The sequence below is a fragment of the Rhamphochromis sp. 'chilingali' genome, assembly GCF_963969265.1.
Source record: "Rhamphochromis sp. 'chilingali' genome assembly, chromosome: 15".
Classification (NCBI taxonomy): domain Eukaryota; kingdom Metazoa; phylum Chordata; class Actinopteri; order Cichliformes; family Cichlidae; genus Rhamphochromis; species Rhamphochromis sp. 'chilingali'.
In genome coordinates, this window is record NC_137942.1 from 13,985,571 (window position 1) to 14,012,203 (window position 26,633).

The window sequence follows — 26,633 nt, forward strand, 5'->3', positions numbered from 1 at the left end:
ACAAGAAGTTAATTTATTTCAGAATTTTATTATCAAAGGTGAATTTGAATATATTCTATATTTCAAGTGTTTTGTGTATTATTTTTGGATGATTATAGCTCACAGAAATCTGAAATTGTGCATCTCAAATTCTTAGAATATTCCATTTCAAGTTTGAGGAAATGCATCAAGAGCCACCATGCACAGATATTTTATGTTGCTGGTCTAAAGTCCTCTTTTCATATGAAATTATATTTTGCATTTTATTTGGAAATTAAGATCCTAGCTTCTGAACACAGTGTGGAAAGAAACAGATACAAAGGTCATCTGTTGGTTGCTGGTTTACCCTGTTTTTTCAAGTCCAAAATCAACGTAGATGTATGCCAGAGGATTTTAAAGCACTTCCTGCTTCCATCTGCTAGCAAGCTTTATGGAGATGCCAGTTTCCTTTAAAAGCAGCACTCTAACATCTGCCCACAGAACCAAAACTACAACCAAATGATTTGCTGACTATATTATTACTGTCTTTGGCTGACTACACAACATGCTTGACCTGAACCCCATAGAGAATGTATGTAGTATTGTCGAGAGCAAGATGAGAAACACTCAATCCAAAACTTACAGAAGCCCGCTATCAAAGCAACCTGGGTTTCAATAACATCTCAGTAGAGCCATAAGCTGACAGCCTTGATGCCACACTGCACTGATGCTGCTAAAATTTCAATCTATTAAACAGTTGTGAGAAATATTGCAGAAATTCAAATGTTGACAATTTATTTATGGCCGAAGATGTCTTGGTTTTGTGCCTGCTTGAATCACATTCATTTCAGGATTTTCTGACATATTAACATCAGCACGATGGAAAACTGGACAAATGGACATACAACCCCAAAACACAATGTCTCCAGGGTAACGGAGTCATTTTTGTTGTGTTTACTCTAAATGCAAAAATTCTCACGACACCCCTACATTTACAGTTTCTGCCCTTGATAATGCAAAACAACACAGGTTCTCATTGTCTTAATGTTTCTTTGCAAAACCAAGTAGCCAATTCCCACCTAAGCCCATGGTGTCAGTGGAAGTGTTTTCCAGGATGCTTATGGAGCCTCCTAGCAATAAGACTGAGAGAAAGTCAGAAGGAGGCCCTCAGCAAACTCAGTGTTAGCTAACAATAATGCCTTAGTTCCAGATATCAGGCCATCTCACCACAGACCACATGTGGGATAGCCGGACACAGGTAATCAGGGCTGTCAGAATAGGACCAGTTCCTCTTGCAAAAACTATAAACCACCAGCTACACCCTACTAAACTATTTCTACTGTATACACAAGATAGAACATTGTAAAAAGAAAAAAAAAAGGAAAGAAAAAAAGAAAACACATTATATGATTATCATTTTAAAGTGGTGACAGCTCAATTCCTATTTCCTAGAAATCTTTAAACAGGCTCACTTTGAGCCACAGTCAGTAATATAAAGCAAACATTTCCCTCTTCTCCTCTCAAGCGACACTCCTTCTACAAGTTTTGCTACAGACTCTCTGTCGAACCGGTTGGTGGTGAAATATCTGTCCATTGTGAAGCCTGTTGTCATAGATACACCCAGGTGTAGCTCGTGGGCCAAAGCTGAAGAATCAGAAAGCCAAGGCACTCGCTAATCCTTCGCCATACCACAGTGTGTCAATAATCAGGAATGCACTGCTTAAACTGAAGCATTGTTCCTCTGCCAACAAAATCACAAATATAAGCACTGATACTGCCTTTGGGCACTGCCGTCTTTGGGACGGGAGAAGAGATGGATTGAAGAGAAACAATGAGAAGTCAATGATGGCAAAAGGAAGCTTTGATATCTTTCCAGGGAGCTTAATACTGTCTACAGCATAAAACTTTCTACTGCGGTACGTGGGGGATATGTACAGTTGTGAATGACAATAGCTTCTTCATACAGTAGGACAAAGTCGGAGGGCCAGAGAAGACCAGCTGCCGTCAACAGTTGGATTACTTTGAAGTAGCTCTGTGCCGTAAGACAGCAGGAAATATCCTCTTGATGTCTTTGAACCCATTAGACTCTGATTCATAATAGAAAGTTTAATGAAAAAATAATCTCACAAGCACTTATACACATGCACCTGACAAAGGGGGTCTGATCTTGGTGGACAAAAGCCCTCTGAGACAAACCAGTGATTCCCCGGAGTTTATCTGTCAGACTATTATTTTTACGACTTTTATCTTGAGGATGGAATGTGGAAAGCTGCCATTGAGGATGACTCGAGAGGTGTCTAAAATCATTTCTCACTCGTGTCATTATCTTTACGTCTCCCACTTTCAATAAACTAAATGGTAGCTGACACATTGAAGAGTCATCTTGGCAAACACCACTAGGAACTAAACCGTCTTAAACCACAGACATGCAGACATGAGCAGTTCTGAGCCTATCCTATGTACGACAAGACAATAGCTCGCCTGTTGTCTCTGCTTATCCTCTTTCTCTTCTTCCTGTGTGTTTGCGAGCGCATATGTGTGTTTTCACATATTGCGACATCACAGAAGAAAGATGCGCAGAATGGGGCAAACGGATGCGGCCAAAGTGGTGAGACCATTGTGGAACGCCGTGGGGATGAAAAGGTCCTCCTGAGAGCTTTATTGTGTGATGGGACTTGCCGCAGCCAGTTCTGTTTCCCCAAGATGCAAGGCCTTGGTGCAAAGCCGCAACAATGAGCATCTTTGTCAAGCAGCGCTATTATCTTTATACATTACTGTAAATGACAGGAGAGTGTAGTACAGTGCATATTACATTTAATGAGCTCCAGGTATGTGTCTGTCGTTAAAAAAAAAGCTAATTTAAACATCTGCAGATCTTAGCTCAGTGTTTAAGAGGATGTACTGTGTTGATCAGAAAGCTTATACCAAAGAAAATGAGTGCATTACACAGTCCACGCAGTCTGTTCAGTTATCCGACTACCATTGTTTCTAAAAGCACCTGTGCAGAAGATGCGCAATTAAAACTCTTCATCTTGGGTGACGTAATAGATAAGTAGATATGGTGCAAACCCCACGAGCACAAAAGCTGCAATGAGCTTCTCTCTCATACTGACTATGATCCTATAAATACAAGTTTGTGTTTTTTAGACATAGTTTTGCCTTTGAATATTTGAAGACTTAATATATGGATTTATATTGGTCACTCTTCATTTTGAAACCAAATAAACAACAACAAAAACCCTATAGCTTTTACTCTTACCTGCACACACTATAGATTAGATACACGATTAAAGCACATTTGGTGCACATGAAAACTATGCAAATATTCTCAACTGAACAAAACACTACTTATATGTTTATATGCACACACTTGGCACTCTTTACTCGGTATAAACGCCTAAAAAATTAAACACAACTCAACTTGTTAAGTCAACGGGTCAAAGACAATCAGACAGGAAGCACTTGACTCTCTCAGCTAAATTACACCTCAACCTGAACTTGACCTCTCAGTCACCTGATTTAAGCACCTGCATATCAGACAGAGCTGCTTGGTTGAGGATTATCTGACCCCAAACTGAAGAACTTGGCTCTCCTCACTTGGCAAGTGCTTACTCGTCCTGATGTCATGCATCTAATTGCTTGCACTGCGTGGGATATGAAGTCTGATATAAGGTACATTGTTGTGTGCACAGGCTTGTGTGTGTGTGTATGAGTTTGTCATCAAGCTAACACTTGCCTGCAGCAAGATACACATATACACTCATGTCTTCACCTGCCACAACCTATCATTACCACTGTCACGTAGCCACCTCCGCAGAAGGCCTCACAAGTCCTAACAACCACCGGCGCACACACCTGGAGGGCCAAACACTTAGTTCCCAGCCCTTTCCTTCATAAAAACAGCCTTTTAACGCACACATACATAAACAGACATACACACACACACACCTATTCATATCCTGCAGCCTCAGCTTCTGCCCTGCACCTCCCATTTGCTGTAAAATCTGTCTCACTTTTCTATCTCCCAAACCGCAAATGTTTTAGTACTATTTAATTTATTTCCTTCGTTATCATTTCCCCACAAGGTAAGTGAACCAGCACACAACCTGCAGAGCCCAGTTGGCAGCCACATCCAGGCTGCTCCTGTGACTAGACAAACAACAGGCCACAGTATGTACTCTAAAGCAAACAGTTTGGAGAAATGGAATCAGATAAGTTGAACAGTTCAACTCAATGGAAGAAATGAACTCTCTCATACAGTTTCAATAGCAAATTATGAATCCTTAAGCCTGATATTTTAAATGCGATGCCTTCCTCGTGTAGATTTCCTCATCCATGATGGCCATTGTTATTTGAGAGTGTACACAGGTGAAAGAACATATAAACCCACTAAGTAAACGTGGATAACAATACACACAGTACACACGGCTCAGCTCACCTGGTGCACATATACCACCTTAAAAAAAAAGAAAAGAAAAAAAAGCAAATATCTGAAGATCACAGCCTGCTGTTTAATGGGTTCTCTCTGCAAACACATCATCTAATCAGGGTTAATCAGAGGATCAATCAAAGAAGGCTGCTGGGATGCGCTACCCCAACAAACTCTTTCAAAGGACACGGATCGCTGTAATGTTTGCCCCCCTTTATCTTCTGTCACGTTAACAGAGTTGTGTTAGGCCCTCGCTTGTTCTGCACTATGTCCTAGTCAGAGATGGCTTAGTGTGTAGCAACCTGTTCTGATAGGTATGTCAAAGCTGAAACTCACAAGCTTTACAGGCAAACTGTGCAGAAGGAAAATCAAGAAAAACAGCATGTCACACCTTACCAGTTTCTAATCCCAGAAACCAAAAGCAAATTATCTCAAGTGCCAATGTTCTTAAGACTGACAAAACTTTCTGTAGGAAATTGTAGCATACTGTTTAGCCATATATTACAGATATTGGAGGTTTGTATAAAGTACAAATTGGCTAAAAGTAGAAATTTGCTGCTGCACATTGAAGGTTAAAGAGTCGTGTGCTTTCTTTTACCTGTCTTAAAGGACAACCAATTTTGCACCTCTTTGCAGACAGAAGCAATGGTCTTCAGCAAGGTTAGGCTTTCTTCTCTCTGCCTTCATTATATCTTGGCATGAGCATGCTGCTTATGCACATGTATATAGAACACTGTGTGTTATAAATGATCTCCTAGAATACACAGCAAATGGATCTGGGTAACATCAGTCGCAAATTTTGGCCCTTAGAGCTTCAATAAACGTTCTCTGCTTCATTAACATGCAACAATATACAGGTCCACTGTCCACACTCACTAACACTTAGACAACCAATCCACGGCATGCTAAACTTAATGTTAGTCAGAGCATAACTGCACAAATATGTATGTGTGTGCATGTTTCTTTGTAACAGGCGTGAAAACACGGCAAAGCATGACGTGGCAAGGTGGTTTTGTTGCTCACAAATCAATAACGCTCCACTTTTTTGAATGTCTTTATAGCTTTTGGGCAGACATCTGTAAATATACTCCACTTCTCCAAAGGTAGAGGCAGAGGAGGTGAGTGCTGTGAGAAATATGCAGAGCTGTCTCCATTTAGAGGACGGAGAAAAGATCCAGCCTCAGGATACGAGTATGTGTCTGTATATATGTGTATGTGTGAGTGTGTGTGTGTAAATGCAGAGGGCTCAGGCATGATCAAACAAAGCACACCCAGGTACAGTATGCCATCTGCACTTCCCCCATCCCCCCCCAAAAAAGTACTCTCCTCCACCCTCTGCATCTCCAAGTGGAGTCTTTGCACTACATGGCGTATCAGAATGAAAGAGGCCTTGTCTAAGAGGCTAATCCTTGGGCGATTAGTCAACGCGTCTCAATTAAAAGCTAGCAGAGCTGCCACACCACACCCCCATCCTTCAACCCCCCTCAATGGAAATGGCAGTCCACAGGTGTCCCTACAATGCCTGTCTCATTAGGAAAAAATGAGAGATGGGAGGTTGGTCAGAGCTGACTTTCACATGAGACAGAGGAGTGGAACGCGGCAGGGGCAAGGCCCGAACAATCTCTCATAGACCAGGAGTAGCAGGAATGCCAGCGCAGCAACTCTGCAAGAATATGATTTTTTTTAATGCAACAACAATAACAACAAAAAAGATTTTGTTTCCATTAATTTTGCTTTGCACACGGAGTCAGTTGCATGCATTGATTAAATCTGCCTTTTTTTTCTTTCCTAAAGATGCAAGAGCAACAGAAGTCAGTGAGAGAGAGAGAGAAAGTGAGGCAAACAATGAAGGAGTGCACACTGTGCAGTATATTTTTGACAGATTATCCCCTCATCAGCCAATGTTTTCAGTAAACAGTCGTTTGAATTGGAAGGATTGAGAGAAAAGACGGGTGTTTCGAGTAATCAGCCCCATACACCCTCACTTTCCATCAACATAAACACCTCACTTCAGGAGTATTCCCATGCCCGAGCATGTCGCCATGACTAAAATATTGTGATTGATGACAATGTACACAATTTGAATGCTTAGAAAAAAGCTTCAATGAAGACACAGTCCACAGCAAAAATACAGTATGTTTGTGCTGAATTACATGACTGAATCCAAGACCTTTATACTGAGCTTGAAAGTGGGATTTTTATATTGTGTTCTTCAGCGTGTAAAGGCATACAGTAGGTGCTTATTAGATGAGAGGTGTGTCAGAAGTTGCTACGTGCATCCTGAAAATCTCTCCATTTTACAACTGACATTTTTTTCCACCTGTCAAATACAAGCCAACAAAATGATCAATTTATGTGATTACAAATAAATTGTACGTAATTATCAGGGCTTCACTTCCTCCATTGTCATTGTGAGTCTGAGCCATTTTTCTTAATCTGCTCCTAGTTAACCCGTGGCAGCAGGAAATGACCTTTGGGCCGGGTGACAGACTACTGTACTTCCCCAATCACATCCATCGTGTGCCTAACCTTGAATGAAAGCTGAAAAGGGGAGGGGTTTTTCTTTGGAGTCTGGACACAGGGAGGAATCACTTACCACTTTCCCCAAGAGACCCCAGTGGAGCTAAACAGAGACGGGATTCAAATAACAATAGTGGAAGGGGGAGGGGCTGAATGCTTCCTGAGATCACATGTTGTTAGAAAGACCACATCACTTGCCAGCCGGGCAGCCAGGCTGGCTGTATGCGGAGGTCCACGGGGTGAGAACACACATGGTTTCAGTTTGGTCTGGTGTAGTACCGGGAGGAAAGAAGGGGCCTGGTAGCAGGAACCCTCCAATTCTCACTTCCTGCTTCTGCTGGAAAGATGATCTGCGCGCCTGCCATCACCATCAACACAGAGCACAGTGTTCACGCAGCAGCCGAGGGGATGGCATGTTCATGCGCAGGGCAACCCATCACACCAAATCAGGCTGTCAGCACCCTGAAATCCGGGCTGGTGTATTTCCCCTAACGAGATGGCGGAACAGAGCAAAGACAATCCCATTCAATCATGCCGCCAAGTCTCCTGTGACACACAGGAGCCTGTTAGCTGTGTCATTTATACAGGAAGTAGCTTTCAAACAAATTAAAATGCATCAAGTTAAACAGAGTAGCCGCGATATATACTGTATATACATATACTTTTTTTGGTTGGCTTTTTTTTTTTATTAGTATTATTATTTTCTGAACTACATGTGACACGTAGAAATTACCGTGAGTGTGACAAAAGGGCTATATACTGACAAAATGGAGAGAAGGCATAATGATAGGCTTGTGCAACCGTGTCAACTAACTTTACTACCTGAAAGCCAGATCAGTGTCACTCAAACAGCTTCTGAATGAAAGAACTCCAGGTGACCTCTCGGTCCCTCCTCGGCAGCGGAAGATGACTAACCTCCGCAAATCACGGGTTGCATTTGAGTAAAATAAACACAGAGCACTAATAAAAACCACTGGAGCGAGGAGTTTGTATGTATGCAGCATTGACCCAAATCTGAAGTAAAGATTTTAAAAATCAGAAAAAAAAACAGCTGCAGTGAACCGCTGCACAATTTGCAGAAATAAACAGCTTTTGGGTACTGACAATGTATGATGTGTGTGGTAATGTGTGTGCTTTCATGTGTGCTGCTAAAGCCTTAGCAGCATTGTTTATACTCTGCTGTGTCTGGGTCAGCAGGGTCCTTGACTGAATTCTTGCCTCAGCATGCAGACAGTTTTAATAGTGTTGTTGCAGGAGGAGGAATGATTACATTATAAAAAAATATGCCACACCATATGTCCTTGTAAGAGCCCAAACCACACACAATAAAATCCAGCAGGCCTTCTAACGTGGCTTCTGCACTTCACAAGCTGACACAGCCTCGCTTTGGGCATTTCACCAGAAGTTTTTTTTTTTTTTAAAGAAAAAAAGAAGTTATCAAAAGGGAAAATTTGTGCTTAAAAAGTGTTAATTCTCTCTATTTGTGATTTCAGAATCTCCCAACCTAAGAACTACATACCAAAACTTGTACCGCTCTTGACATGTTGCCAGATACTGCAGTGGGCTTGTGTAGTGTGTAGGCTTGATGGTAGTAGTCAACTGTGTGAGGTGGTGCGAGAAATGGCGTAGAAGAACAAATGCAAATCTTTGGCCAGATGCTAAGTCCAACTTCACACACACGTACATAAAAATGGCACAACCAACTCAGACATTTTTATTCAAAGTTGCCTCTTCTGACTGGAAGCCAGCTTATTACTTCAATCAGAACCTCATTCTCTACGTTCCTCATCTCTGGTTCACTCTCTCTGTGCTCTGTGCTCTCCTTGTGTCTCACAACAAGACAGAGCATGCTCACTGTAAACCTCTCGGGGGGGTGAAAGGGATTGGGAGATTAAATTTATTTTGAATTCCTTTTCCTTAATGTGCCAATTACCCCCACCCTTCCCTCTCCTTCACCTCTTCTCTCCACCCCAAGCAGCACAGCACAGAGTCTGTGCTCAAAGCACATCTCGTTTATGTTTTGTACACAGAAAACATTTCTTTCACCCCCAGCTGCATCTCAAACTTCACAGCTGTAATGGGATGCTATTCGCTGAAAAAAAGAGGGTGCATTAGATATGTTTGCACGGCTAAAAAGTGTGGGATAAGTGTGGGATAATAAGAAAAAAGGTTTGCTAGTTGTCAGTTTAGAACACGAGTAACTCTAAAAAAATGTTTTAGAGTTTTTTAATTACAGGTATATCTCATTCTTAAGGTTAGCAGTTGTAGCTTAAAGTTTATGGGAACTCACGGCTTCTACTAATCAAACCAGTCTTGTGCAATATGTTTTCCTGAATTAGACAAAAGTAGATGGCCCTGAGCTCTAAAACCGTATTAAACCATAATATTCTACAGCGTCATAATCCCGGTCATTTATGTCTAATCTTAGTAAGCAGATCAGAAACCATGCGTGTACATGTGCTTTTGCTTTGAAAGACATTGCCGGGCAATTTTTCTATTTTTTTTTTCTGCATCAAAGGTCAGGAATGCTAAGGTCAATGTAATGCTACAGTTATAAAAGTGCCTGATAATGACGTCTGAAATTCCCGATCTAACCCACTTGTGTAACAAAACGAGCTTAGGATGTGAGATTTCTCGACTCCGTTTTTGTTCCACTATTCAGAAGTTTGTTTCTTAGCTCTCAGAGGCAACAAAGACTATGCTTTAGTAAATGAACCCTGGCAAAAAGCTCAATTTCCCTCTTTTCTTTGGTTGGAGGACCAGTCACAACCCTTCTTTTCACTACATTTTCACACATTCCATGCATCCAAAATGGTCTTGTTTTCTATCAACTAAGTCCCTTAATTGACCGTTCTATCCAAGGAGGGATTAGCTGATAAGAGGGGGTAAAGAAGAGAGTGAAAGCAAAACAAAAAGAGGAAGTAGACGGACAGTTGGGGGTGGCAACACACCAAAGGATTACCCCTGTCATCTGTGCTCTGATAAAAATACATCTTTAGATGTGTGAAGAGACTTTGTTAGGCATCCAAGAAAAACCTGCGCTATCAGGCACTTTGGGGGCACCTTCTCTCCAGGAAAGAACAGAGGAAGGCCCCTGCAGCGAGGATTCAGTATTTCCTCCACCAGCAGCAGCTACAGTTAAGACACTCCGAGGACCCAAAGGTCTTTCCAAAAGCCTGTCTCCGATGTTCTCCCACAATGCTTGGCCCCACTTTCTGTTTCTTTATGTCATTTTACACAGCTGCAGGGCCCATTCTTGCACTAAACATTTTGCCGTCACATTATGCTGTAATGTTTTAATCTGTTCTTTCCATTGTTTGCCGAGGTGCCAGCGTGGTTCATGATCTTCAGCACAAACAAGGAAAGTAGAGTTGTAAAAGGTGGTTTCGTGCTGTTGTGAGATCTCCAAACTCTTTAGAGCAAATCTGTAGAATGACTAAGTACAACAGGGACTGATATAGTACATAACCTGTGAGCACACACACACACAAAGTAGCCAAGTGCCACCCACACTGCTGACGTAGGTGGAGTCCGAGCATCAAGCCAAAACAGGCTTTTATAATTGTGCTAGATTTATAGGTGTGGCGCCTTGTGTTCCATATTTAATTACAGATTTTACAATGAGAGCATGTTAAGTGAAATCTAATACAAGAACATCAGAACTATTGCCTTGGCCTAGATGTAGCAGTTTATGCAGCCCTACCTTGTAATTTCACCATATAAGGTTTCTGCATAAAATGCTAATGTATGCTTCATCATTAAGGGTAATGTGAGTAACAAAAAGTTAGAAAAGTGTGTGTGTCCATCTCTGCCTCTCCTATGCTTTTCATCTACATCTATACGCTCTCTTTTTTGTCATTTTATGCACATTCCTTTGATCTTGTATTTGAAAAAAAAAACGAAGCTGTTAAGCGGCATGCCTTCTCGGATTATTTAATTAGGTTAAAACAAGTAGAAATAGCCTGTGCTGACTCCAGGGAAATTCCACCTGGGGGATGACAAGGGCTGTAAGAGTAGTGGGAGGGGTCAGGTGAGGGCGATTTGGGGAGGGGGGTGAAAGTCGAGCCCCATCTCTTTTTGACAGATTGGTACAGACACGGGAAACTTTACACGCTGTTTATTTGAGCACACTTTCTGTATGCACATATCATATTAAAAACCACAAATGTCAGGAGAAGAGTCAGAAGAACGCGCCTTTCCTCCCCTTAACATTACCCGAGCTGCTCCGGCTGATTTATGCAGCACAAAGGTCACGGCGAAGAGAAAAAAAATACACACTTTCATGTGTCAGTCACCAAGTCCCCCTCTCTCTCTCTACTTCCACTAATGATTGGCAGTGACACATTCAAACTGTTGTGTACACAAATACACATGAGCACATGGGCATAGGCACACATATACGCACACTTTTCTAGAGCATCTGTCGGTTAGTGCAAGAAACTTCAGTGTGACACCTGGCGATCAGCAAACAATTCTAAAGCAATCAAGCATGAAAAGCTGAAACCAGCTAAAGGTAAAAGGTGTTGAGTGTTTTCAAGCGCTGTAAACCAAAAAATAAATAAAGCTGTTGAAACAAATTATCAGAATATTACAAAGAAGACAAATGCCGTATGCTACTTTTGAACAAACTGAAAGTAGCACTATTAAACATCATAATACATCAAACTGTGCTTCAGCTAAGCTCTGAAGAACAGGCTCCATGTCCCCCAACATTTGCAAAGCAGATGTCTTGATTAGTGCATACCAAGAAAATCTGTCATTCCCTCCAACAAGACAAGGACCATAAAAAGTTAATAAAACTACGAAATGTTCTGCATTAAACAGTTCTGCTTTTTAACAGAGAAGAAAAAAAGCGATTTTACACGCAGATACCTGAAAACACAGGACACCATAGTGCATGCAGTGCATGCATTAAAAACACTGGGATTCTTTCCAAGATGATTAGTGAAGAAAAGTGAAGCCCACCCATGTTTACTCAAACAAAAACCCTGGCTATCCAATCACATTTTGTGGATCAGGCTATTTAAGAGAGTACCTGTAAAGACCAGAGGCAAAGGCTCGGGCACATGTTTTACTGCTCTGTTTGAATAATCAGGTACAAGTAAAACAAACAGCTACAGAAGGGATGTTTAGCAAGTCGCTCAGGATCCAACTCAGGGCAATAAGTGTTCATTAGTTTTAATAGCCTGGCTCCCGGAGCAAATGAAATGAAGACCAGGAGACCACATCCAGCTAATGTAAATAAACCAAATAAACCAAAAAAAACTCATCAACTGTCTGTTGTGAGAGAAATTTGAAAAAAATATTTAAAAATCATCCTGACTTTTCTAAGAAGTTTGCATAAGAGTAGAGGAGGAATGGGAGGAAATAGCCTATTTCTGAAATTAAAACTGTGTCCTCATATAATTGATGAAAAAGTATTTAACAGATGAGTTAATTCACTGTAGGATGATGATCGTAAAATACTAAAAGTGGGAGGGAGTACTCGAGGAAAACTTTAAAGTTACATCTCAAAAGCCCATATGTCTTTTGCCTGTGTTAGTCTGTTATGCTGGCGGCACATCTTGATTCCACCTGAGCTCAGAGAAAGGTGGTGATACACTCCCAGTGGTCCAGATGGTCCCCCCCAACACTGGCCCGAACATAAACATGGCTTGGGTCTGGTTGAGGAGAGGGAGACCCCGTTTATTTATGGACATGTCTGGGTCTGGGACACAAATATAGAAAGATAGATCGACGAGATGAGGGACAAAGGAAAAGAGCAGGGAGGCGGTGTGCTCAGACTTGTGGACGTCTTCCAGTATGGTCAGATGGTGTGATATGGCCCACCTACACAGGAGCTGAATATTCATGTGTCTATGTGCAAGTGTTTACAAGGTTAAAAGTGCATATTCCCATATGCCGCTTCTCTTATCTACAGATTCAGTCCAATGTACAAACTATAAAGCAAAATATCTTTTTAACCCGAGGAGCTAATTACACCCTCCGTGACGTCAAATGTGCCGCAAACAAGCACATGTAGCCAGCGGTATTGGCTGTCGGGCGGCAAAAGTAGAGCGAGGGTGTGAGGCCGGGGAATTCAAAGAATTTTCCTGTGTGCTTACCGGCACAAACCAAGCCCACTGTACATCTATGAAAGTATGGCTGAGTAAGGCCCTTTTCATCTTTGCAGCGCTCTCCTTAAATAAATCGGTTCAATCTCGATTTTTACAATAGGGTTTTACAGCTTAATAACCTGGCTACAGAAAGCCAGACATCGTAAGGTGTTTTATGGCTCTTGTAGTTCCTTTATGACCCAGCCAAATGTCATTGCTTCACTGTACACCAAAAGGGGCAGATACTTCTCTAGAAAACAAGACAGTTATGATGTTTTGGAACTTTGTTTAGGCTAAGGAAGTGTTGATGAGGAGAGGATTGGTCCTCCCACACAGAAAGGTACCATTTGCTCTCACAGACTTCTACTTGAGTTCCACTAGAACACAGTGCTGCACAAAGAAATCTATTTCATGCATTTTTGGTGCTGTTTTGTCACACACACACGACCTATCTATGCTTAAAACCAACTTGCATAATCGCACTGGACCTACCCTTATGGAAGACATTTTGAGATCGCGTAATCATGATGCTGCTACAAAGCAAGATGACGTACATTGATGCTACAACAGCAGCTGTTTTTCGTTGCTATAAGTCATTAAAATCACTATTCGTCCATCGATCTTCTGTCTCCGTGTGAGGGTTCTTCGCTTGTCTCGCTTCGGCATCGTTACAACATCGCACGGGGCAATAAAACTAAGGATAGGTGATTAGCACTGTGGCCTGACACAGCATGCACTCACTGAAATATAAACATTACACAATCACACCAAACATATGAGCAGCTTCAGCTAATTAAGACCACGCTGCTTTTTAATGCCTGTTTATATCTGACTCCTAAATGAATGCTACCCCTGGAGCTCCCTCCAAAACAGGTCAGCCAAAGAGAAGAGGACAGGGGAGGAACGGAGGCAGGTTGGAAATTACAGGCAAACCAATCTGACCTGCGGTGCCCGAAACGAAAAGCTTTACTAAAAGAAATGAAATAAATGCAATGAAAATGAAAAAAGTCCTAGCATGAATCTTGATTATTTTCATAAATCTCTCGGAAATCTGATGATTAAAGAAGTTTACACAAAAGCATTTGAAGTAAGCAACCATTTTCAACTTAAAAATGACCAAATGTGCTGGACATATCTGAATTTCTTTGATCATAAAGATTTAGGAAATGTGAGCTTTAATACTTCTCAATCAGTACCATGTGGAGCTTTATTGGTGTACTGCTGCCATTCTTATTGCCTTGGCAGGCATGAAGGACACAGAAACCCAGGAGACAGGGGGACTGACCATCGCTCTCTAACATCATTAAAAGCGATAAGCTGGCAACTGGCAGAAGCCAAGCTTGCCATTTGTAGCCGCTAGGTCCCTGGCCACCTTACTCAAACTTTCCAAAATGTTTTCACAATCTAAACTCTGCCTCTCCTCCCCGGTTGTACACGACTCAGCCCTCAAGAGCTCAGTGAAGTTGATCTTTTGCATGGCGCCAGAGTTCTGGGAGAGGGCCAGCCTCACCTGAATGACCTCTGCCTTGTCTTCAAAGCCATTAAGATTGTCTGCTGTGACCACGATCAATACTTCCACAGACCTCCCCTTGCTTTACGAGACAAAGAAAGCACGCTATCTACATACAATAGAGCACAGCATTGTCACATTTGTAATTATATTGGAAGGCGTATTACCTGTTTTTATATGCACACATTGTGGTGCACGGGGGTTGGATTTCAAGTTGCAGCTTGTTGAGACTTGGGGATTTACTGAGAAGGTGGGAAGCCATGTGAATGTGTGTGTGACAGGGAGAGCGAGCGAGAGAGAGAGACAGATGTCTGGAAGAAGCTAGGCTGGCAGAGTTTACAGTGAAGGAGGACTGGCTTTGTAAGCAAATGAAGGAACACACACAAACGTGTGTTAACCTCACACCAACTTTTCTCCTTACACCACACTGAATGCCAAGCTCACAACAGACATGCACCAGTGCTAACCTGGTGTCTGCATGCAGGGGCTGGTGTCTTTGTGTGCATGTATATGTCTGCCTCTAGTTCACCTATGCTACCTGTTGGGCACTAGACTCTCGCTCTGTTAATAGTGTTACGTGCTTTTACAGAAGCCATTAAGAGCATTAGCAGATGGGCAAGATGTAGTACTTTACTGTGGTAGGATTTCCCCTGGTTTTAAACTGAGGTATTGCCAGTGTTATACCAGGGAGGGCTTGTGTGGAGGTGACCTGCTGGAAAGTTTAACAAATAAAAAAAGAAGCTATGTGCACCAAAAAAGGCCAGTCAAGGAGCTGCTGCTCTTAACACCCCTTTTAAAATCAACTGTAAGGAGCCACGGCACAGAGCAATAATAAATAGCTACAGAGAAATGTAATTCTTTACTGCCCAGCTGCAAAATGTGGTTAATGCAAAAGCCAACCTTCTGAGGTTTGAAATCTAAAAAATGCAGCTAATGAACAAATGTTTTCCTAAAGTCTTGGCCTCTTACAAAGTAGAGAAAGATGGTGAACTCCGGCATCAATGATTAACTTGAACAGTAGACTGGGGTTTACCTGAGCCATTGACTAGACAGGCACATAAAAATACACTACAGACTTCCTCCTTCATATCGCTACCAAAGCTCCACCCTAACTTGCTCATTCGGCAGCTCTACCATGCCTCAACAAACTGTCTGCAGTAAACAGCTTGGGGAAAAACACAGATCTTTACCGTAAAGGCAAGTGAGCTCCTAAGATTCCTGCCTGACAGTTTCGAACACGCCGGGTCAGGTTCTGAGCTCTGCTAGCCTGCAGTAGCTGTTATCAAAAGCTGCTGAAGGATTTCAGTGATCGATTATTATGAAGAGATGAGTAATTCTGGAGAGCTTAGAAGAGATGGAAAGATAAGCAGCTGAAAGCAGTGTTGCAATCATTTGCTTATGTTGTATACAGCAACTGTCTGAGAATGAATGAGTTTTAATTCAGGTGCGATTGTCAGCGAGCTTTCCACAAAGACCTGAAAATAAAATATGGGCAGTACAAGTTTGCACTTTCACTGAGAATAAACAGAAAGTATATGGAAAATGCAACAAGAACAGATATGAATGGTCAACAGCTTTGATAAGCCCGCAGGTTGGAAATGTATTTAGGCTTTGGTGAGAAAGAAATGAGGCGATAAGAAGGACCTACAGTACATGAAATATGACTAAAGTTAAGAAGGCTTTGCATATCTCAGTGTGTGTGTTCAACTTTTTTTTTAAAGTGTCAAAGGTCCAAGTTCCATGACTGACATACTCAAAAAGAGAAATCTGATAGGCCGTAGATTATGGATGACTTGATATAGTGCATTTGTGCATGACTTGCAGCTTTGCATTTAAAATGCACACACTTTACATATACACAAATGCATGCAACAGTAAATGTCTAATTGCACATGTGCACATACTGCATTGAGAATGAATGCACAGACTGTTTGAGAGACATTCTGAGACACGTCAAAGACACTACAGGGCCAAAAGGTCACATAAAAATCCTCCTGTGATTAAAACCTGTTCCCATGACACTCTTTTCCATCTCTAATCTCAAACTTTTTCAGGTTTATCTAACCTGAAAAACTGCATAGTTTCAAACCTGTTTTGTTTAAAGCAAATTGGTCAACGTACAACAATGTGATGTACACAATAAGAGGACATGGAAAACTTCACCTTTACAAATATGCAAAAGCTGCAAGATGTGTAGACCAAAGTATGACTTTGGCCTACACACAATTTGCGCAGACACATGCATATGGGACACCCGTGGGAATGAAAACTCTACTTGCATTGTACTAATGACTGTGCTGTCACTTTGTCATAAGTTGCCCCACCTGTTCCTGAAGTAGGCCAGTTTTATCTCCGCTTCATTCATTCTCTGTTCGTTAATGTCTGAAGTTTATAGCAGAGCTGAAGTACATGAATGAATTGATTGCTCAGTAGTTGTTAAATCTAAAGGACAGAGTGGGCGTTGAAGGCTGTTTTTGTTTTTTTCAGCACTTTATCAAATTATCAGGTATTTAAAACTTTGTTGAAATCGTTCAGATTATCTTGATAGCAGTAATCAAAAATGCTGCATATTTGAGTTTCCTGTAATTTGACAGCAACTTGCAGGGCTGGAAAAGGGTCATGGGAGACAGATGTACAAAGTGAACTTTATTGAACTTCACTCTGATTTTATCGGTGTCGGTACACACAGAGGCACACGGCCACTTTGATCTTCAAAGGGAGATGAGCTAGAATGAGGGGCAATAAGAAGATAATAACGCCAATCTATATCCATTACTCCATAGATCACAGGTTCACTGCAACATGCAAAGTAGCTTTCCTAGCTTTTATTTTCCAGACAGAGAGCCACATTTCATGTTACCACATTGCCACCTAGTGGTCGCATGTACCCGGACCAGCAATGGAAACCTACTGCAAATCTAGCCATGCATTCAGTTTCTTAACAGCAAACCTAAACCTTCTCCATCTTAGGTTAGGTCAGCTGGATGCAGACTCGAGCCCATCTAAGATGTCACAGAGCAAGCTGCAGGTTACACCCTGGAAAAGTTTTCAGTCAATCCCAGGGATAAAGCAGAGACATGACCACCATAAACTCTTCCATCTATATATAAAGCCAATGTAAAATCACCAGCAAGTCACTGGACTGTGTGAGGAAACCAGAGCACCAAGAGAAAGCCATACAGCCACAGGGAGAACACGTAAACCCACAATGAAAGGCCCAGCCAACCAGGAGATTCAAGACCAGAAGCTTCCAGCACTGCATTCTACAAATACTGCAACAAATTGAAAAGTGAAGGATGTGAATGAATGCTATTCAAAGCATTTGTAAGTATAAAAGTATAAAAATATTAAAAACACTTTTAGTGATAAAAAAAAGTCAACCTCTAGCAGTAGAGGACATATTGTACTAATGACTGTGCTGTAGTAGAGGAAAGAAAGCTCTGCTGTGATTTACAGTTAAACCGAGGGCAGAAGAGTCAGCGAGGTGTAATAACTGTATATGAAACATGCTTATCTACTGTGACAGGTGACATATGTAATCTAATTACACTTAATAATACAATAAAACACAAATAGAAAGTGGGGCCTTGAGAAACCCCACAGAAAAGATCCAATTGTGACCTCTAGTGGTGAAGTCAAGGAAGTGTGTGGGGGACGTCACAAGGCACAGAAAAACAAGAGAGCAAGCGAATGTGTCCCCAAAATGATATTTTTTAATTTTCTTTTAACTATTTTATTATGTTTTATCATTTTTTTAGACTCTATTTACATTTTATTTAGCTTGTGACATAAAATTTAATTTGCAATGCTTAACAAATTTAAGTTTGTCTCATTTGCTTAATAAAAACAATAAAACTTTTAGTTTCAAACAAGATTTTAACAGATTTCCTTTTTTTTATGACAGACTGTCATATAAATTTGTTAAGCACTGTAAATTAGAAGATCAGATTTCAAAGATGGATTTTTACACTACTACGACAGATGAACATTAGATAGATTCAGTGTAGTCAGTGTACATTACAATGGGAGACCAAGGTAACAGTATGAAAAGTAGAACATGTTATAGATGAACGCACAATCTGTAAATGCCCCCTTTTTTCAGTGCAGCCTGCACATTTAAATATATATGTGGTGGTGGGTGATTAATCACACGCTGTACAAACAGCACAAAGTGCCCGAGGGGGCACCCAAATCATAAGGCCCACAAAGCATGAGTAATACCTGGACCCCAGTGTCATATCTGATGGCAGCAGCTCAACATGTACTCCCCTACTACTCTGGAACCCTCAGCACACAGCGTGATCAAAGAGGGTAGAAGAGTAGGAGGATATCATCAAAGACTCTCAAGTTGTTAGCCACTAGAAAATATTTATTAAGTTTAATTTCTAAGTGTTGTTTGTTAGCATGCTAACTCATAGTAAGCCAAAGTTGTCTGAACAAAAAAGGGTGATCTCTCCAGCTGTAGTTTGGAGAGCCAGAATTACTGGAAGTTTTAATCAGTTAAGGTGACAATGCCATTGTTGAGATTTTCATAACTCCTGAAAGTCATTAAAAAAAAAAATCACAGACGTGTGAAATGTTTTGAATGCCTTAAAAAACATTTAACTAGTAATTATGATGATTTTGTCATTGATTTTTAATCTCTCTTTGATTTCAAACCCCGATTTTCTCTCTTCAAAATAAATGAAGATATTGTGATCATAATTCGCTGGATAAAAGGCACTAAGAAAACCACCACAAAGCTTAAAAAAAAACCCCTAATGAAAACTAATTTCCCGAGGGATAAACCTTCTTCTTCCACAGGGATGCAGACAGATCTGCATGTTCGTTGTGTCATAGATTTTTCACTGGATGCCATCCCTGATGCAACCCTTCCACTTCTGCTGGCTGCCGGAGGTAGGAGTAAAGTTCCAAATTAGCGCCACACATTTTAAGCGACCACAGAAAGAAATGCAGGCCAGAAAACCAGGATTATGTTGTTGCACACATTAACCACAAGAGTGCAGCAGAATGTAAGGCATGCATCAAGATAATCCGAAAGCTTGACTACAGATGGCACTACAGCACAGCAATTCTCTCAGTGTTATTTTACACAACTACTAACATCACACCTATGAAGCCCAGATTTCATTTTAAGCCAATGTAAGATAACAAAATAAATCAGTCCCCTGGGAAACATGAATGGCTCTGCTTATTTGACTGAAGCCTTCTGATGACAGCCCAAGTAGAGGACAGCTTGCAGTCAATTTAACTACTTTGGTGCTGTAAGTCTGTGACTCTGTTCAGTGACACTGGCAAGCAAATTCTTCCCTGTCTGTCAGGGCTCAAAGTAATAGTTTGACAGCACAACACACTGGCCTGCTCAGCATCTGCCCCCCTACTTATCAGGCCTAAAATTTGAATTCAGCAATGAGCCTCTATGCGTCAAGAAAACCAAAGGTATCAAACAATCAACCTTAATCAAGCATTTTATGTGGAGACGACTGCGAGTTGACGACATTCAATCTCTTTTAAAGGAACTAAAAGCTTTCACAATTGCACGGATCTCCAACACGAGCACATGACTTAACACACACATAAACAGCGGTCTGAGGAGCCTGGTGTTCTGCTGTGTCCCAGGGAGGTCACACAGGAAATTTCACGCTCCTCTTCACACTGAAAATGTCTCCTTTATCCTCCCGACTGGAGACAAAAGAAAAGAAAAGAGGAATGAAAGACCGAACTGGAAAAGAAAGGAAACCCACTCTGTCTTACTTATGTAGGTGTGACTCGCTGAAACACAGCCATGGCAACCCACACCCAGCAAAGTAAAGGAGGAACGTGGTCACAGGTTCAGTGGAATGTGACATTTATGAGAGCAAAACACAAAGGGAGGAATTTTCCTTCCAAAACAGGAGCAAGAAAACTGAAGGAGAAATGTCAGGAATTTAAAGTATTTCTAACTCTCGATCAGATTTTTTTTCCATACAAGGACGGTTAAGAATGCACCTGAAAGTTCACTCCAAGTCTGTTTTAAAAGAAATGCATTTTAAACTAGTGTCATCATTGTTACACTGCAAACTATCAGAGCGGGCTGTTTGTATTTGAGTTTTACTATTAAAGTAAGAGTCTTTATTTAGCATCGTTCCTCTTTGGGACAAGTTTGAGGTACGTAGAGCATCCTGTGAGAATGGAGAGCTGTCTGCCCGTGCTGACAGAGGTGCCCCTGTAATGTGGCCTGCTGAGCATTTTCACTGTTTGCTCTCTGGTCTTAACATTTGGGCTGACACTCTATCTTCTATACTCCTGCAGAGGTCAGTGTGGTTTTTCTTATGCACAAAAGGTAAAAAGCCCACGGGGTAGTAGGATCACAATTACAGTTCCAGGAAACATACCGTTTTTTATCACATAACAGCAAGTGACAGGCTATATGACAGCTATGTAACTTCAAAAGGTGTAAACACAAAGTGCACTGGGAATTTTTAACCAAAGAAGTCAGGTTTCGTGTCATACCTCCCAGGCATCGCTCCAGAAAACCCCTCCACCCAGGTTTGCTACTTCCTCTAAAACAACCTTCTTCATTCTCACCTAAGCACAGGCTGGATGCCTCTCTCAGCCTCACACTTCCTGGTAACTCCCACACCAGGATAACACCACCCTGAGGCAAATATACACACACGAGCCACCTTCTAAGTTGTGGTTTCCCTTTAGGAAATCAGCAATCTGCTGCCATTACCCACCAGCATTTACACCTCCTCTCTGCACCCTTTAATTTTTCTTTGCTCCAATGTTTAAAACAAACAACTTCTCTCCCTTATGAGAGATCATTACAGGAAGAAAGCACCACACAGACTGTTAAAAGACGCCAAAAACAGCTAATAAATCTAAGGCGGTGATCTGGTGTCAGAGCATCAGGGTGTTATCAGTGTTATTAACAAAAGCTATGTACACATTCTGATGTGACTGCTCTTGAAGGACGTTTCGTGATTTCTAAACTTCAGAATATTCTGCGAATTTGAAACTGTGAGCAAGACGAGAGGACCGTTCAGAAAAACATGACATGATGTTGGACCGTTTAGCTGCTGTGTCAGTTCAATTTGCGCTCTCTTCCTACCTTCCTACCACAAAATTTTAAACACGAGACAGCACATATGGAGACACAATTGCCAAAAGCCCTGAGAAGAAAAACACTTTATAAAGCGCTCCAGCTTTTCAAAAGCTCTCTCCTTCTCCCTTTCTCACACACACACACACACACACACACACACACACACACACACACACACACACACACACACACACACACACACACACACACACACACACACACACACACACACATAAACACATAGACACAAACACATACACCTCGAAACAAAGGTGCCATTTTACTCAGGAAGGGTCAGCAGTTCTCTCCATCAGACAGGGGCTTGTTCTTGGTCAGAGGCTGCTGCCCAATCTCAGGCCACCCTCCCCTGGCTCCACTGCCCCCCCCCCTCCGGCCCCCACCACCCCGGAGACAAGCTCCCCATTGTTCCCGCACTACTAATAAATGACAGTTCTCCTGTTCAGACAAACTTTAGGGCCCATTCAAACACACACACACACACACACACAAAAGTTTAAATGGTGCTCTACATAAAAAGATACCAGGAGCATTTTCTTTTAAGACTGGTATTTCTCGAGCTCATTAAGTGTTTATCTGACACTAATGATGTAAGGATGTCTTCCTGCGTCTTAAGCTTTGAACCTGAGGACAGGATGAGATAATCCTGAGGGCCGTTTGTGTAATAATGAATAACAACTGTTCCTATTGCCTTCCATTTCTCTTCGGTGGTCAAAAGCAGTCATGACATTGAGTCATAGTTCACCAGGAGGTCATGCTGCTCAGTGCGTGTTGTCACCCTGTGAGCTCAATCGGGGGCCAGGGAGCTGAGGTAGGCCTTGAGTTTAGACATGATAAATCACCACTCAGCTTAAGCTCATAAACACACCATTAACACGCTCGACCACATGAACTCTATCCGTTTACCTTAACCGCATGGTGCTCGGGACTATCTGCCTGTGATAGCACTCTTAGGGGTCTGATGCACATGGCTGTCACAGCTACATGAGGATCTGTGAGGAGCATGGGGAGCTACATGAGATCCTTTCCCATCACTAGTAATTAGATATGTAATGTGCTTCAGACCACAGTGTAGAAACAGTGCACGCGCTCCCTGATTTGCTTAGGTGACATTTATATTCAGGGAGTGTAAACTGGTGTTAATCGTCTAATAAACATCAGCTGCATCTTACTAAATAGAAACAACTAGATTAGCGTATTATATTCCTGACAACACAAATCAACTTGAAGCTGAAACTCAATTGCCAGTGATGACAAGGTCCTCCTGAAACGTTGATTGGAGTAAATACAGGGTTGTTAAGTCTTGCCCCGGTGTGTGTATATGGTTCTTTGCTGTGGTTCACCACAAACATATCATATGACAGCACAGAAAACTGAGAGAAAGCAAATTCCTGCTATTTTTAGCTATGACAAACATAAACAAAAGAATCAGAAAAAGAAATACACTTGCTGAAGCGTCATGGCTGCTTTGATGTCTATCCGATCACTCGTGGGCTTCCATTTAAGCATCTTTATTTTTTGATGGGCTTAAACAGGAAAAGGGGTGATGCTGGCCATGCGCAGGACAGATGCTGGACAACCAGGGTCAGATATTGCTCCCGCTTTGCCGTTTAAATAACAAAAGGAGGCGGAGGAAGAAGAGGCAGAAGTTGTGAGAAGAGGAGTAAGGGGGAAAAAAGCCCCAGTGTTTAGTCAAGGCCTGCTCACTGACACAAAGTCTGTCTTTGTCTGCCTCCCAGGGTGCCAGATAAAGGAATTCTTGTGTGTCGGGGGCTCTGACCGAGTTTATTTGACACTTCAGCTCCTTTTGTGAAGCAAGTGTCCCACCGTCAATGCTGGCCATGAGAGTCACTTGGCATTAGACAGAGGGTCGCTCTTCAGTGGAGAAAGGGGGTCTTGTTTGGAGAAGATTTTTAATAGAGGTGGTGTGTGTGTGTGTGTGTGTGTGTGTGTGTGTGTGTGTGTGTGTGTGTGTGTGTGTGTGTGTGTGTGTGTGTGGACAGAGGGGTGCTCAGTCGGTGCTCTAAGCTGTATACGGACATATAGTGGAGCTCTGTGCCCTCCCACAACCACAACAGGAGAAATTCTTCATTGCTACAGAAGTGCGTGGGATTGAGAGGACTGGGTACTGAAAGATGAAGACAGGTGAAAGTGGAGGCTTCAGCAAATGAAGGAAGACACACACACACACACACACACACACACACACACACACACACACACACACACACAGCACCCATTATGAATGCAATGCCGTTAAGTCACACAAGGCTTGTAAAAGATGGACATGCTAACTTGCAAAGCAGGTTATCTCACGCTATTTTGAGCATGTTTATCAGTTGGGTGATCACATGGACCTGTAGGTTCAACATAATCCAATTACATTCCATATATATATATATATATATATATATATATATATATAGATATATAGATAGATAGATAGATAGATAGATAGATAGATAGATAGATAGATAGATAGATAGATAGATAGATAGATAGATAGATAGATAGATATGATTGACAGGTGTTCCACTACCACTGAGGTCAACGTTATAGTGCTCAAAGCACTTTCCTCTCACCTTGAATGGAGTTACTGTATGAGCGGTGGGAGGGCCTGCTCCTTTTTATGAACACTGTATCCACACTGTGGATTTATTTCAGCTGCACCTGGTCTTTAACAACTTATAACAGGTCATTGCTCTCTAGGCTGTGAACACCCAGCAGTGCAGGTGCATAGCCAATGGCTGTGCTCAACACATGCATGTGAAATATTAAATTGAGCCATTTCCCCTCTTCTTTAACATTTACAGATGCATATGTAGTGATGTTAGAGAATAATAAAGAAGAGTTCTCACCTACTGAACAGGTGAACTTAATGAGAGTTTGGCGAGGCTTCCATTGTCAAAATACGCAGCTCCCAACTGACAATGAGCAGAAACACACCTTCTGTGTTTGTATGTATAAGTATGTTCCTAATGAGTCCACTTCCAAAAGAATTTCAGTATAAATTATAATTTGGTAGAGAAGATATGGGCACCCATGTGGGTGTGTTGAGAAGATAAGAACAGAACCTTTGGCCAAAGCAGACAGTGCTGAATGCATTGTCACGTCGCGAATGTATAACATAAATACAAACCTCCATAGGTCAAGCATACTTTGGGGTTTTTATATTGACGTTGTCCACATACCTGCGGAATCAGGAGATGCGCACATATTATCCAAATCACTGGACATCCACTGGAGCACAGCTTCCAAAACATAATCCAAGATATCCAACTGTGCAAAAAAAAAAAAAAAAGAAATCCACCAAATACAGATTTCATTTCCGAAATCAGCATATAACATTAACCATCTATGAAAATGTCAGCACTTGACCACGCGTGTATCCCAAATATCCCAAGAGACTTGTCCAGCAGCTGAATCTGTGGCAGGAGTAGAAACTCATCCCAGACTGAAGTCAGCATTTCCTTATAACACGCGAAAAGATCCATAGCTGGAGTTTTCAATCCATCAGCTGCTATCATCGTGATCACGTTTAAACAAAAACACAAAACAATAATAACTTCTCCACGTTTGTCAATGTCGCGATTAATCCCGTTAATGCGTCCAAAGAGCCCCAGCATTAAACGATTTACGCCCAGGCAAATCCAGCAAAGCAATCAGAACGATTATTTTCGAAGATGCTGATTCCTCCTTAGGGTCCAGCGCAATGATGGTATCTGCGGCAGCTGCAGCCAGAGTCTCTGCTGACACGACGCGCTCTCGTCAAGAGCCGCAGCTTCACTGAGCCATAGTTTGTGCGGAGCGCCTCAGCACATGCTGCTTTCACCAAACGTAGATGCGCAATGCATGACGGTAAGTGGAGTTAACTGGAATAGGAAAACAGCAGCAGGTTTAAACCTTAAAAGCAGTTTTTAAAGACAAAAAAAAGAAAGAAAGAAAACACGGAACGCAATGAAATGATTTCACAGGTTAACCTTAAAATAATGAAAGCAAAGTAAAGGTGAAATAACTTTTAAACTTTTAAAAGTTTTAAAATAACTTTTAAAACAGTTACAGGCATTAGAAATTAGATCATATTATCATTATTATTATTATTAGCAGTAGTAGTATTAGTATTATTATTCTATAAATATCAGTAAAGCTGTCATGGATATCAGCTGTTACAATCTCTGTTGCAATCGTTCATCACCTGTTAGTTTCATTCCAGGTTGCGTGTGAGCAGTGTGTGTGAGTAATAATGATCATCTGTAGCTGTGCAGAGATACAGAGATGTCGGTGCCTTGAATCACCTTCCCATGAATGAATCTCTTGTCTTTCTTACCTCACTTTCATGTCCTAACCACCTCCAGGCTTGCTTGTATTGCCGGGATCACGCTCTCAAACTTCAAAACAAGGCCTGGATTCACGGGAATGGAGCACAGATCAAAATCAGAACAGAGCCCACTTAGTTATAATAAGCTGAAGCTAAGTAAAGCTGGACATTTCTTCTCTGTTCTACTGTGGACTGTGGAGTCAAAGCTTGCATGCATGTTTGCTGTTATTTGTGATTTTGTTGTGTTTTTTACTTCATCATATTTAAGAAGTACTCGGATGAAGTGTTTATGACTAAAACACAGCAGAGAGGATATAAGTGACAACAAAGCTGGGATTAAGGGAGTAAAGCTGATAAACTCTGACCTAAACCAAAGGGGAAAAACCATGAATAAATAAAAAAGTATATTCACGTAGAAGTTATATCAGTCTTTATTATACTTTCGTTCCTCATACATTACTCCTATTCACACAGGGCCTGGCACGGTTCCATTCCACTTTTTACTTTGTTCTTTTGGCTGCGATCCAGTCCAGTCCAGGAGTACCTGAATTGCACGCGATTCTGTCAATTGCAGGTACTTGATGGCTTTCTTGTGTGCAGGGGTTGAAAAGTTGCTGGAGGTTTGCGCACACAGCATTGCGTGACTAGCGCTGGGGACGAAAACACAAAGACATTGTTTTCAGTGATCAAACCCCCTT

At 41.6% G+C, this 26,633-nt stretch overlaps 1 long non-coding RNA gene across 1 annotated transcript in view; it reads right to left on the reverse strand.

Annotated features, from left to right (window-relative positions):
• Window positions 1-25,951, reverse strand: part of LOC308410846 — a 47,113-nt gene extending 21,162 nt beyond the window's left edge. Inside the window, exons 1-2 of the long non-coding RNA XR_013974276.1 lie at window positions 25,813-25,951; window positions 24,809-25,489 (exon numbers count right to left, since the gene is read on the reverse strand). This is a non-coding gene — a long non-coding RNA (uncharacterized lncRNA). The remainder of the gene's footprint in view (window positions 1-24,808; window positions 25,490-25,812) is intronic.
• Window positions 25,952-26,633: the final 682 nt, after the last annotated feature.